The sequence below is a fragment of the Pseudorca crassidens genome, chromosome 11, assembly GCF_039906515.1.
Source record: "Pseudorca crassidens isolate mPseCra1 chromosome 11, mPseCra1.hap1, whole genome shotgun sequence".
In the NCBI taxonomy this organism is placed as follows: Eukaryota; Metazoa; Chordata; class Mammalia; order Artiodactyla; family Delphinidae; genus Pseudorca; species Pseudorca crassidens.
The window spans coordinates 100,061,997-100,075,843 of NC_090306.1; the positions used below are offsets into that span (position 1 = coordinate 100,061,997).

At 43.4% G+C, this 13,847-nt stretch overlaps 1 protein-coding gene across 5 annotated transcripts in view; it reads right to left on the reverse strand.

Annotated features, from left to right (window-relative positions):
- The window catches only part of PACSIN2 (protein kinase C and casein kinase substrate in neurons 2), a 139,560-nt gene that overhangs the window by 81,062 nt on the left and 44,651 nt on the right, over positions 1 to 13,847 (reverse strand). Inside the window, exon 1 of one of the 5 annotated variants that reach the window (XM_067698314.1) lies at positions 8,953 to 9,080. The exons of 3 other annotated variants lie outside the window; for them this stretch is intronic. The gene's annotated coding sequence lies outside the window, so the exon portion shown is untranslated. Of the gene's footprint in view, positions 1 to 8,952; positions 9,081 to 13,847 lie in introns of those variants that run through there. One more of the 5 variants, XM_067698316.1, reaches the window with a different exon arrangement.

Sequence of the window (13,847 nt, forward strand, 5' to 3'; positions counted from 1 at the left end):
AGACAAGGTCCCACCTGATTAGGCTGACAGGTGGGAGGGAGGAGGGGGCAGGCGGAAAAGCAGTCTGGAAGAGGGAGTGAGAGGCCGGGTGCCTGCAGCCCACTGAGAGTGAGTATGAGGTGCTCCAATCAAGGGGAGAATCAGGAGCTGCTCTGAGAGCCTGGAGACAGACTGAAAACAACGCCCACACCCACGAGGGCACAGAAAGCTCCACCCTGGAACAGAGGCAGAACATGGCCACCTCACACCACCTCTGCCTCAGCTTCTTTAGTTCAAGCCACCAAACTGAAAATGTGTCAACAGCTGCCTGTCCCACTTGTCTACACTCCCCCGCTGCAAGGTCCCATGTGATCTGGCCTCAGCTTCCAGCTCCAGTCTCGGCTCCTTCCAGTGCCAGCCACAGTGACCTTCCTCTGGGTCTCCAAATGCACCAGGCTTGGGCCTACCTTCGCCCCTGCTTCCCCTCTACCAGGAACACCCTTCCTCCAGGATCTGTAGGCTTTGCTGCCTCACATCATCAGATATCTGCTCATACATCACCTGCTTCTTAAGAAAGCCTTCCCTAACCCCTCCCCATTCCTCTGACATGTCAGCCCCTAACTCTGCATTATTTCGTTAATAACACTCAGCCCCACATGCCAAATTGTGTACTTATTTACTGTATCCAGTCACAAGAACGCAAGCTCCTGAAGAACAAGGACTCTGTCTTGTTCACTCCTACATCCCTACCACTGATGCATAACAGGTGCACAATAAACACGTCTACAAGGAATGAGTCAAGGAATGTGCTGGGCTCGGGCACAAACACACAGTATGACAGAACAGACTTGTGTTTTCAGCAGCAAGGCAGACGAGGAATCTTAATGACTCACTGAAAAATTAAAAAAACTGAATAAAGTATAATTGCATCACTTTATTATGTTATAAAATATAATAAAAGAATCTAAAGATACCAAAAAAGTAAATTTAAAGAAGAAACCCTAGAATATAAGTAGATAAGTCAGCTTTCTCTCTGAGGTGACAAAAAGAGAAAATGTAAAAGAAAGATTAATAGACTTGGAAGAAATAGTGAAGTCTAACTTACAACTCATGAAGTTCCAGAAGGAGATAACATTAAGAGCGGGGAAGAAGCAATATTTAAAGATAATTTTTCAGAACGCTGAAAGACATTAAATCACAGATCAAGGAAGCCCAATGAACACAAGCAAGACTTTAAAAAGAAAGAGAGAACCATACCAAGACAAATTAAATTAAAATTGTAGAACCTCAAAGGTACAGAAAAGATCATAAATGCAGCCAGAGAGAATTGATATATTCAACATGCTAAGCAACAAAAACTGTCAACCAAGAATTCCAAACCCAGCAGAACTAGTTTTTAAGAACTAAGAACTAGACATTTTCAGAAAGACAAAATATATACCACCAAAAAAACCCTTGCAGAAAAGGAAATTTTAAAGGATATACTTCAGGCAAAAAGAAATTATCTCAGCTGGAAAGCTTGAAGCACAAGAGAGAACGGTAAGTAAATATACTAGTAAATACACAGATGAATCTAAACAGCATTGACACTATGAAACACAGTATCTAATTTATAGAATTAAAAAATTCAGAAAAGAAATACTGGACAAGTTGGAAGGGGATGTGGAGTTAAAATGCTTTAAATCCTTCCATTAGTCAAGAGGAACATAAAGTCATCACTTTAGATTTTGTTAAATGTTTTTGTTAAAAATGGATATCTAGGATAACCACTAAAGGACTAGACAGAATTTAATTTCCAAGCTAAGAGAGAAAAACAAATGCAATGATGGGGGTGTGGGGGAGCAGGAGCACGATGGAACTCAATCAAAACAAAAAGGCACACGTGCGCGCGCACACGTAAACAAACGCACACACACAGAAGAACTGTAGCAAAGAGAAGGCACAGGAACAAGAAAGGGCTACATCTATTCAGTATCACTTCTATTCACATTGTACTGGAGGACTAGCCAAAGCAATAAGAAAAATAAGTAAAAAGTATAAGAATTAGAAAAGGAGAATCAAAACATTATTTGTAGATGATATGGTTTTAGCAAGGCTGATGGACAATAAGATGTCTGTCTAGAATGACAGCTCTCAGCTATGACTTGAGAGCTGTCTAGTTAAGTACAGTGCTGGGGGCTCTACACATTTGGTTTCATTTAACATGAGGGAAAGACCATTATAAACTTCATTGTACAGAAGAAGAAGCCAAGAGTCAGAGGTTAAATATCTTGCCCAAAGGCACATGGCAAGTAAATGGTTAGTTTTGAAATTAAGCCTATCTGTCTCCAAAGCTTAGCCAGTATGCCTGCCAGAGAGCGATAGACAAACGACGATGGCACCACACGATAAGCACCATCTGTGCTCTCTCACAGGCGCCTACAACGGTGTGATTACAAGTACTGGAGTACAACGAGAAGGAGATTAACCTGAAGAAAGCCAGCGAAGAGAGCCTGGAGCTAGGTCTGAAGTGTGCAGGAGAATGCACAGACGGCAAATGGCAGGTACTCTGGAGAAAGACAGAACAGCATGTACTAAGGTTAAAAGGTGTGAAAGAATCAAGAATGTGACAGTGGGAGAGCAAAAAAGGGAGTAGCTGAATACAAGGCAAGATAAGTGCCACCAGGCTGGGAGTCTTGAAAGTCACACGGGGAATTTGGAAAGTTATGGGGAGGGACCTGATCCAAAGGCCCGTGAAAGAAAGTTCCCTCAGACAGAGAGCAGAGAACAGACCATCAAGCCTGTAGACCTGGGCTGTCCAATACAGCAGCCACTAGCTACTGAGTGCTTGCTTGAAATGCAGCTAGTACAACCAGGGAATTGACTTTTTTGTATCTACTTTTAATTCATTTTAATACAAATAGCCACACATGGTTACCAGCTACCATATTGGACAGTGCAGCTCTAGAGGTTATAGACTGGAGAAAGAGAAAGGGTTAGGAGACCAGGAAAGAGGAGTAATATTCAAGAGAAGAACAGGCAGGATGAAGTCACCTGTGAATAAAGGGCAGAGGGGGAATAAGGATTAAAAGTTCCTAGTTTTGGAGGCAAGGTAGGTGGTGATGCCCCAAAGAGAAACAGAAAAAATTCAGAAGAAAGAATTGGGTTAGGATGAAAAATACTGGCCTGGGCCAGATAAATTTGACGTACCTGAAGCCCAGCTACATATATACTGTACTGTTCAGCCGTATCAAACTCCCAAACACAGCATATTCCTTCTGACCTCCTTGTCTTCGCATATATATTTCCCCCTGCTTCTCCTGTCTGCCTGACAAACCTCTCTCCAAAACACACCAATCTGTGAAGTTTTCCCCGACCTCCCCCATTCTTCACAGCAGATAAGGTCCCTGTAGCACTGTAAGAAGACTTATCACCCTGGAGTTTAGAAGTCTCTTTATCCGTCTGGACTGTGGGCTTCTCAGGGGCAAGAACTCAGTCTTAACCATCATGGATCCCAGGGCCTACTAGCATCATGCCTGACACAAACTGAGTACACAAGAAACTCCACCAAGCGGGTAAGTTGAATGCATGCGTGCCCACACAACTGAACGAAGCAAGTGATCCAGCCAGCCAGCATTTAGGTGGACTGTCCCTCCAGGTAGTGACCTAATGGATGGTCAGAAATAAGTACAGAGCTCGCTCAGGTGCCTGCATAGCTGTTAATGAAAGCAGTCAGGTGATGGAACAAGCACAATTTACGTAAGTCTCACACCATGACTTTTCATCATTATGACAACCTCTACCCATCCCAAATTCAAACTCTTCAACCTCAGAAGTCTACTGGATGTGCCTAAGACAAATTAATGCCTTAGAAGTCAACATTAAATATGCAACGATTTCTCCTCAAAAAATGGTCCTGACACTTCTCCGCATGGCCTCGTGGTCTTGTTGTGTAACATTCTTCCTGCACAATAAGGGTCAGATCTCACAAATAAGTGAACCTGAGCTGAACATGCTCAGAGGTGGTAAGTTAACAAAATGTTTCTGTTTTCCAAGTCAACAGATACTTGGTCGTAAGTCCACTGTGCCCTGTGCTATTTTTTCTTTATGTGTCAGCTCATACCAGAAAAGAACCATAAAGAGATCACTTCATTGTCTCCATATTGCCCTGTGCTTAATTTATTTTGCTAAATGAGCACTACCAATACATGTTAGGAACTTGAGAATCAAAGAAAATTCAAATTGGTAAGGTCAACATTTTAGCCCTGTTAGTTCCATCAATAACATCTTGTCAAGTAGCAGTCTCCAGCAAAATCATTCTCCCTGATCTCCCTCCAGGACTCCACTGCAGAACAAATTCCAATGAGAAACAAGACTGAGTATGAAATTCGTAGCACAGGCTTCCCATTAACATAAAGAAATTTAAAATCCCATACTATTGTGATGGCCATCGTCACACATTTCAAATTCAGAACACTTTGTGTTAGATTCTTTTAAGTTATCCAAAAAACACAACATTGTGCTTTGTGAGTCCACATAGAGATTCATGTCTTATGATTCACGTATGACAGTCTAATTAGAAAAAAAAATTTAGGCCAGATTCCCAGGGCTATTGGAGATGTTAAATAGACACCTAGTCTGCCACTTGACATAAAGGCAGAACTGTGAGATGCAAATACATTTAGACCAGCCCAGTGAAACACAACTATAGTGCCTTCAATCTCTGTGGGAAGGAGACCATTGCAACCCTTTCATTCGTTCACTCACTCATTCAAATTAATGGCCCATGTTTTCCATTGTTACTATTCACCCCCACTCTGACCCCCAGCACACACACAGTCCTCTTTACCTGCCTCTGGAGCCTGGGATCTACTTGGGCTACTAGGAGAAGTTTCTTCAAAGCCTTGGCGGAGGTTCTAAGTCCACCACTAGAAGCTGGCCTGGAGAGATGCCTCGAGCAGAGACGGAAGTGAAGAAGGCCCAGACAACCCCAACCTCACATACTCTCAGAGACTTCTGGGCCAAGAGCAGCCTCAGGGGCTGCCTTTAAAGTCCTCCTCAGCCTGCAGCAAAGCCAGCACCACATCCTCCTTCACATATTTAAATTTCACAGGCACAATCAGAATTTACACTAATGTGGACAGAAGCTAGGGGCAAGAAGGAATGTCAAATATTACTTATTACTGACTAGGACTATTATATGTTAATTATGTTTATATATACATATATATAATTATATATTTATTAAGGCCAACCCAATATGTATTAAGAAAAGGAAGCCAGTTAAAATATTCTATAGTTAACATGTACTGAAAATATAGCAGGACATATAAAATGCTAATTGGGGAACAAAGGTAACTAAATTATGGGAGAAGTGAACTAAGCCAGTCCCTGAAGCAGGCTCCTCACCCTTTCTTTAACCCCCGATGTAGTCATCTGGCTCACCAACTGAAAGCAGCTTCGTCAAGGACAATGACAAAAAGTGGTACCAGAATACCAGGAGGGAAGACACAGTCCCAACCTAGTGCATAAAAGCATTGTTCATCTGCAGGCAAAGAAGGCAAGAATGCACGTCCACAGTCAGCGTTAAAAAAACAAAAAACAAAAAAAAAACATTGCTCATGTACCCTACTTCATTCCCAGGTTTTATAAATTAAAATAGGTATAACGTTATTGACTGCAATTTCAAGTACAATTAAAATATTTATAAAAATGCCTATCTTCCTGTAGTATATTTGTTTCAGAATTCTCCACAACATATACTCTAAGTACTTCAGAAAATACAAATAAGTGCTGTTCTATGAACGTCTCCAAGGCATTTTAAGGTGACTTTGGACAGAGTGGGAGCCACATCAAGGTCTAAGAACAGTCACTCACTGTTCTCAGCATGCCTCTATTTGCATCTAATTCCCATACTTGAATTTCAGAGGATTCAAATTCAATTATTAGGAGAGACTATTTTTAAATGTTTCTGGAAGGTTGTAGATAAATTTCATTTTTATAAATTAAATCACTACCCCTTTTATTTACATTATAATGTATTATTTTAAAGTCTATCCTATTCCAAAACCCTGTCAGTCCAGACTGAGAGTTAGCAAGATAGAGTTGTCAGTATTCCTTCCTAGGGGCCAAAATGCTCCCACAGAGTTCAGGGTTTTCCTTTCACAAACTGAAGAATCCTCTTTTCAAAGAAGAATCAAGTACTTTCGTCTATTTTTTTATTAGTTATGATTTAATCAAGTATGGATTTCTCATGTAGCAGATAATCGTATAATGAGGTTTTCTTATAACAGTTAACAACTGAGTAAGACCTAGTTTAGGGGAGAAACAAGAAAACCTTTATAAAATAGAGAACTGTTTGTTTTTAAGAAAAATCTCTCACAAAGGGAGAAATGTCAATGCTCACTGTGCTTGACAGGTAATTTGTGCTTGAGGTAATTCATTGCACACCTATACCGAATGGTGCTCACTTAGGGAAATTCTTGAATAAAAGCTGAGTATTTGAAAATGAAACAAATGAAAATGGAGTCATAAGAAGAAAAAAGCTAGTCTTGGCCAAGTCCTATTAATCTTGAGATAACATGTGGAGAAAGCAGATAAAGGAAAAGCCAATGGCCCAGAAGTCAGGAGAACTGGGTTCCAGACTCACTCAGCCACCAACAAGCCATGTGACCTTGGACAAGTCAGCAAGGCATTTCACCTCTCAGTCTTAATTCCTTTGTTTAAAAAAAATGAAGGGGGACTTCCCTGGTGGTCCAGTGGTTAAGACTCCACGCTTAAAAAAATGGTTCTGAAGAACCTAGGGGCAGAACAGGAATAAAGACGCAAACGCAGAGAATGGACTTGAGGACACAGGGAGGGGGAAGGGTAAGCTGGGACGAAGTGAGAGAGTGGCATGGACATATATACACTACTGAATGTAAAACAGATAGCTAGCGGGAAGCAGTCGCATAGCACAGGGAGATCAGCTTCGTGCTTTGTGACCACCTAGAGGGGTGGGATAGGGAGGGTGGGAGGGAGACGCAAGAGGGAGGAGATATGGGGATATATGTATATGTATAGCTGATTCACTTTGTTATACAGCAGAAACTAACACAGCATTGTAAAGAATTATACTCCAATAAAGATGTTTAAAAAAAAAGGACTCCATGCTTCCACTGCAGGGGACATAGGTTCGAACCCTGGTCAGGGAACTAAGATTCCCACATGCTGCATGGCAGGGCCAAATAAATAAGTAAAAATTAAAAAAAAAAAATTTTTTTTAATGAATGGGCCTGACTATAACGACTCCAAGAGCCATTACAACTCTGAAGATCATGGTCCCACCTTTTTAATTATGCCACCTCCTAAATAACAGAATTATATGGCTGAGCAAAACAGAATACTAACAATATATGAAAGTTGGGGGGGGCTTATTTTTACTACTGGCATAAATCTCAGACCTATAAGACATGCTTCAGTTTGAAGCTAGGATACCTGTTTATTATTTTCATAAATGCAGCATTAAAGTTCACCTAGAATTAGGTAAGACATCTTATATATGAAGAAAGAAGGAAGTTGAGATATTCTAAATCAGCGGTCCCCAACCTTTTTGGCACCAGGGACCAGTTTCATGGAAGACACTTTTTCCACAGGCAGGCGAGAGGGGGAAGGTTCAGGCAGTAATTCGAGCGATGGGGAGCAGCAGATGAAGCTTCGCTCTCTTGCCGCTCACCTCCTGCTGTGCAGCCCGGTTCCTAACAGGCCACACACCGGTACCGGTACCGGTCCACGGCCCCAAGGTTGGGGACCCCTGTTCTAAATTATAAGAGCAAGGGTGAAAGCTGATTAACGTCTGAAGACAGGAAACCTGATTAAGGTCTAGAAAATAGGAAATATGCAACCTTAAAAGTGTTAGAAATACATACATCACACTAGGTAATGACCTAATGAGGAAATATGCTTGTGTGTGTGGCACAGACTGTACCAGCATGGCATCTTCTGGAGAACAGAAAGAGGACACTGCCTTTCTAACGTTCACAGCAATAGGTAACCCAATAAATAGTGATGAGTCACTCACATATCGGGATTTTTTAAAAAAAATCTTCTAATTAGAATTACAGTACTGCATAAACAAAGGAAAGGGAGAGGGAGCCAAAATTTTTCAATTCCAGAGTACGACTTCAAGATAAGAAACAGATACGTATGTAAAGCTGCTCAGCTATTGAAACAATAAAAGTTACATTTTGCTGTCCAATAAAAATGAAAATGAAGTGTCCAGTGACAGCAGTCAGATGGGGACGAGAGCACAGGGTCCAGATGAGGAGAAAAATAAGAACTGACTGAGGAGGAAGACGGAGGGGGGCCTTGGAGCAAGCCGCATGCTAATTCTGGGATTCTGGAAGACACGGTCGTGAAACAGCAACTACAGTTAACTGGAAAAGCTAATTTGTTCATTTTCTATCACAAGTCCCAGTTGTGAGTTTGTAGATTAGCTGTGGCTGTTAAGAAAGGAAGTTGCAGCATGTAATAAACGGAATGCCTGACAGTAGGGGGAAAAGAAACCAACCCTCTATTAACTGTTAACTCAACTAATTCATTTAGCTACGCAGTAAGAAAAAAATACAGGCAGAGGTATGCAAACTAGTCTAAAACATGCCTAAGTTTTTAATTTATTCCCTCTATTTTGAAATGAAGCATGCACATATGTTCTAAAACCAGAGTAGAAATTATAAAGCATAGTCCTTCATTTGTTTGGGTCAAGATGTATTCATCAAGAAAATCAAACATGTACTCTAACATTTTCTCAAAGCATTTTGGATAAAACACTCCACACTGTTCAGTTGATATTGAACTGGGTGAACATTTCCATCAAGAAGCTCTAAAACTAGGTGTGCTTAAAAGGTAAGGGTTCTGTTAAATCAATCACTCTGGAGGGAAAAAAAAAATCAATGAAAATTTTACTTTCAGCAGGTCTCCCTTAAAGGAAATGCATGTTCTAAACAGCACACTCACGTTTTCCTGTCAAAGGCGGCTTCAACTGCCTAACTTTGCAGATCAGCTTCCGTACCTGCCTCCTTCCGTCCCTGCTGGTATGTCTGACCTCGGCTCCCAGCTGAATTCTCCCAGCACATTTCATCATTTCCTGTTGGCTGCCGACTCCTTGCAGCCGAGATAAGGCCATTCCCCTACACTGCTGCATTCACCCTACAGGCACCAGGTTCTCAGACCACCTCTGCAAGCCTGCTGGGACCATCACAGAAGAGCTGTCTTTTCAGTAAGTAGCCAAACAGAAATCTCAGTATTCCATGGAAAATCAGAGACAAAAGGACTGAGAACGAAAATCATATCACCCCCCAAAATCAACTTATATATAAACTAACTTACACTGTATGTGATGGTCTTAGAGTCTCTTCTTGTATTTGGGATCCTCCCATTTAGGAGGGAAAAAAGACATGCTCTGTTTCTAAGGAGCCAGGAGTTAATGTGACAGGGGTTTACTTGCATGGGATAATCTTCCATTGCCCCTACATGTAAAACTCGGCTTCTCTCTGTGACTCCACACACAAGGCAAAGCAGCTTGACAGTGGGAGATGCAGGGGAAGCCTGACACAGGCTCATGCTGGACACAGGCAGGGGACCCTGGTCTCAGCAGTGTGACTGCCTCCTACGAACTAGGGCACTCAAATATGCAAGTGTGATTCCGTAGAAGTAAAAATCAACACAAAAACACTTTACTTCCTAGAGTTTTACAAAGAACTGAAAGTGAAGGAAAAAAATAATAATATAACTTTAGGTGAGGAGGAAGAGATCCTATCTCCTCATTTTATTTATTTTTCAAGTGTTGAGAGGTTTCCTTTTTTAAAAATATTTATGTATTTGCGCCAGGTCTTAGTTGTAGCAGGTGGGCTCCTTTTAGTTGCGGCTCGCGGGCTCCTTAGTTGTGGCATGCAAACGCCTAGCTGCAGCATGCATGTGGGATCCAGTTCCCCGGCCAGGGATCAAACCTGGGGCCCCTGCATTGACAGCACGGAGTCTTAACCACTGGGCCACCAGGGAAATCCCCCTAACTCCTCATTTTCAAATGTATGCGTCCACAAGAACATACTATATTAATTCCCATTAGATAAAGAGGAGGCACAACTCTGTGCCGAGTGAGGCCAGGACAGGGCAGAGCAGAGAGGGACAGAGCAGCAAGGGGTCACCAGGAATGCTTCTGAGCAGTGTTCTGGTTTTTGAGCTGTTATGGGTATGGTGTATTTATGAAAATTCATTGGTATACACACGTATAATATGCACACTTTTATGTATATATATTTACACCTGAATAAAAAGTGTTTTAAGGGGCTTTCCTGGTGGCCCAGTGGTTAAAACTCCGCGCTTCCACTGCAGGGGGCAGAGGTTCCGTCCCTGGTCAGAGAAGATCCCACATGCCGCAGAGCAACTAAGCCCGTGTGCCACAACTACTGAGCCTGTGCTCTAGAGCCTGCAAGCCACAACTACTGAAGCCCACGTGCCTAGAGCTCGTGCTCCGCAACAAGAGAAGCCACCGCAATGAGAAGCCCGCGCACCGCAACGAAGAGGAGCCCCCGCTCACCACAACTAGAGAAAGCCTGCGCACAGCAACGAAGACCCAATGCAATCAAAAATAAATAAATAAAATTGATTCTTTAAAAAAAAAATCACGGTTTAGAAATTCCTTAATAGAAAAACACCAATAAAGCAAAGGCCATATCAACAAAAGCCTCAATTATTTGACATGTGATAATCATTCACATTACTCAGAATATTATGATACCACTTTCCCCTCACCCTCCCCACGAAGTCAACCCAACACAGACTTCACCGTACTCTGCCGCCAGCTTAGTTAAGTCAGTTACACCCTTACAGAGGTGCACACGCCACAGTAGCGTCCTCTGATCTGCAGGGAGGCTGGCCACTTCATCCCAGGGTTTGCTGTGGGACAGACAGGATCAGGAACTGAAGGTCTAATGGCCCTAAAGGTCATTTTGTCCAGTGGTGGACACTAAGGCTGGAAAAAGTTGAGCAACAAGTCAAAAGGCTTGCTGAGTACCAAGACAGGCTTTCTAAAACCAATGGCATGGCAGTTATCTTTCAAAGTACATGCTTTAAGTTTAAGCGGCATAAAAATATGGTCGCCAAAGCCTTTGTCTGGGGGTATTTTCTTCCACTAAGAAGGAATACACACCTGAGTTGTTCTAGCAAAGCAAGCTGATTGTCTACCTCTTCTTGCTATCAGCTAGCATGACAGGAAATTCTTCTTTGCCCCAGAGCCCCTCTTAGTGTTCTTGGTTATGGGAGGGACAATCATAGCAAGGTTTAAGAGCCTCATGCTCTTTATTTTTTTTTTAAATCCAACAAACAAAGGCTGCTCAATAAACATTTATATAGTGCTTACTTTATTTATGGTCAATCATGAAAATAACCCTATGAGGGTAAGTACTGTTACCTCCTCCATCTTCCAGGTGAGATAACTGAGGCACAGAGAAGTTATATTACTTGCCCTGTGTCCTGGAGCTGGTTCATGGCGAGGGCCAGGAATGAACCCCAGGCAGTCAGCCTCCAAAGCCCAGCTGTTAACCACTACACCACACTGCCTCTCCATCTTGGCTTCCCTGAAGAATCAGAACTGGGTCTTGGATACAGCTGCTGCTTAATAAAAATTGTATATGAACTGAATTAAGAAGGCAGATAGCAGTAGCACTATGAAGTAACAAGACCAGCTTTCCAGCGTGGCCAGGGCACCTTCTCCCTCCTCGTAACTTCAGCCACATCTCACCAGTGGATGCCTGGCAGGAGGCAAGCTCTCCTGGCCCTCTGGCAGCTCTCCCATCCTGGGGCAGGGGTGCAGCCCCTGGAGGTGGTGCTGGGACAGAAACACTGCTCCAGGGAAACTCACCTGCTAACTTCTAGCATGTGGTGCCTAAACTGGTATTTCCGGTTCCAAACTGGTTTGTCACCAGACTTGAAACCATTGGGCATTCATTCAACAAACATTAGTGCCAGGCACAGTGCTTAGGGCCTCGGGGCCCCATGACTGAAAAGCCAAGGTCCCTTCCCTGCATTGCTCACAGTTTATGGGCACAGCAGAAGTGTAAATAAATTAAAATGGCACCAGCTGATAAATGCTAGAACCAACGTGTGCCAAGGGTTGAGGGAACAGTGTGAAGGGAGCAGGGACCCAGGGTGGGAAGGCTTCACAAAGCAGGGGACACAAGTGGGTTCTCCAAGAGCTTGCCACCAACCTACTCAAACCATGTGGATTAAGGCAGAAAAAAAATTCTGAAGCAGAGAGTCCAGCAAATTAGCTAAAGACTGCCAGGGTCATCCATTAGCTCAGCCATTGTTACCAAGGCACATCAGCAGGGGGATTCGAGTGAACAGCCGTTAACCTAGCAGAACTCACAGACATCAGGACAGCGTCTCACCACGCTACCTCTTCTATCTGATACCTTTGTTATATGACTGTCACGTGGTGAAAATGGCTGCCTCTACCGAGTTGTTTTTTTTTTTTTTTTTTTTTTTTTTTTTTTTCCGGTATGCGGGCCTCTCACTGTTGTGGCGTCTGCCGTTGCAGAGCAGAGGCTCCGGACGCGCAGGCTCAGCGGCCATGGCTCACGGGCCCAGTTGCTCCGCGGCATGTGGGATCTTCCCGGACCGGGACACGAACCCGTGTCCCCTGCATCGGCAAGCGGACTCTCAGCCACTGCGCCACCAGGGAAGCCCATCCCGAGCTCGTTTAAAAGATCCCATAAGATAGGTACTACTAGTCCCCTTTTACAGAAGGGAAACCAGCACAGAGAAGTTAAGTGACCTGCCCAAGGTCACCCAGCCAATAATGGCAGAATGGGGATCCAAACTCAGGTTCACCTGATACGTCAAAGCCCATCCTCTTTCTACCACACTCTTATGCCCCCCATGGAACTAGAGCTGTGAAGCAAACTAGGATATTTAGCAACAGGTCATGTCATATGGAGAAAGAGTAAAATTTCTATGTCAATTTTCCCCCATTCCTCTATTGGTCTGTCCTTGCTCTAATACCACCCTTTTTAAAAAAACAGCTTTACTGAGGTATAATTCACATACCATACAATTCAGCCATTTAAAGTGTACAATTCAATGGTTTTTAGTATATTCACAGATATGGCAACCATCACCCCAATTTTAGGACATTTTCATCATCTCAAAAAGAAACCCTGTACTCTTTAGCTATCGCCCCTCTCCCTACCCCACCATGCCTTCCCCCAGCCCTAAGCAACCACTGCCTCTTACAAGGTGATTCTTTCTGTGTTTTTTTGTTTGTTTTTTGGCCACACCACAGGGATCTTAGTTCCCCAACCAGGGACTGAACCCGTGCCCCCTGCAGTGGAAGTGCGGAGTCCCAACCCCTGGACCGCCAGGGAAGTCTCACAAGGTGATTCTTAAACAGGTTATGGGCACACAGTAATTGGGTTGTTAATAAAACAGTGCAACTTGCAGTTCTGTGCTTTATTCCTCCCAACTGGGCTAAAGCTAACAGCTGAGCCAGGACAGAGCAGGACAAGAGCCAGACGACTCAGAGGCAGAGGCTGGGGTGGGAGGCGGGGGTGCCTGGCATCCCCATGCTACATGTGCTACACGGTTCACATGTCTTGGAACTTAGCAAGCCCTAAATGCAGAGCCAAGCGGCCTAGCGCCAGCAGGGATGGCACAAATCATGCAAAAGCCCTAGAAGAGCCTCTCTAAGTCACAAGACCTTAAACCATTCGGAATGCCCATCCCCCCATCTCCAGAAAGACAAATACCAAGATCATATCGGCTGCCACAAGCTAAGGGTCACCAGAATAGTGTTGTTCTGAGAAGCCAAACCACTTAAGGACTAACAAGAGTCAAGGCTCTGATGAAAAGGT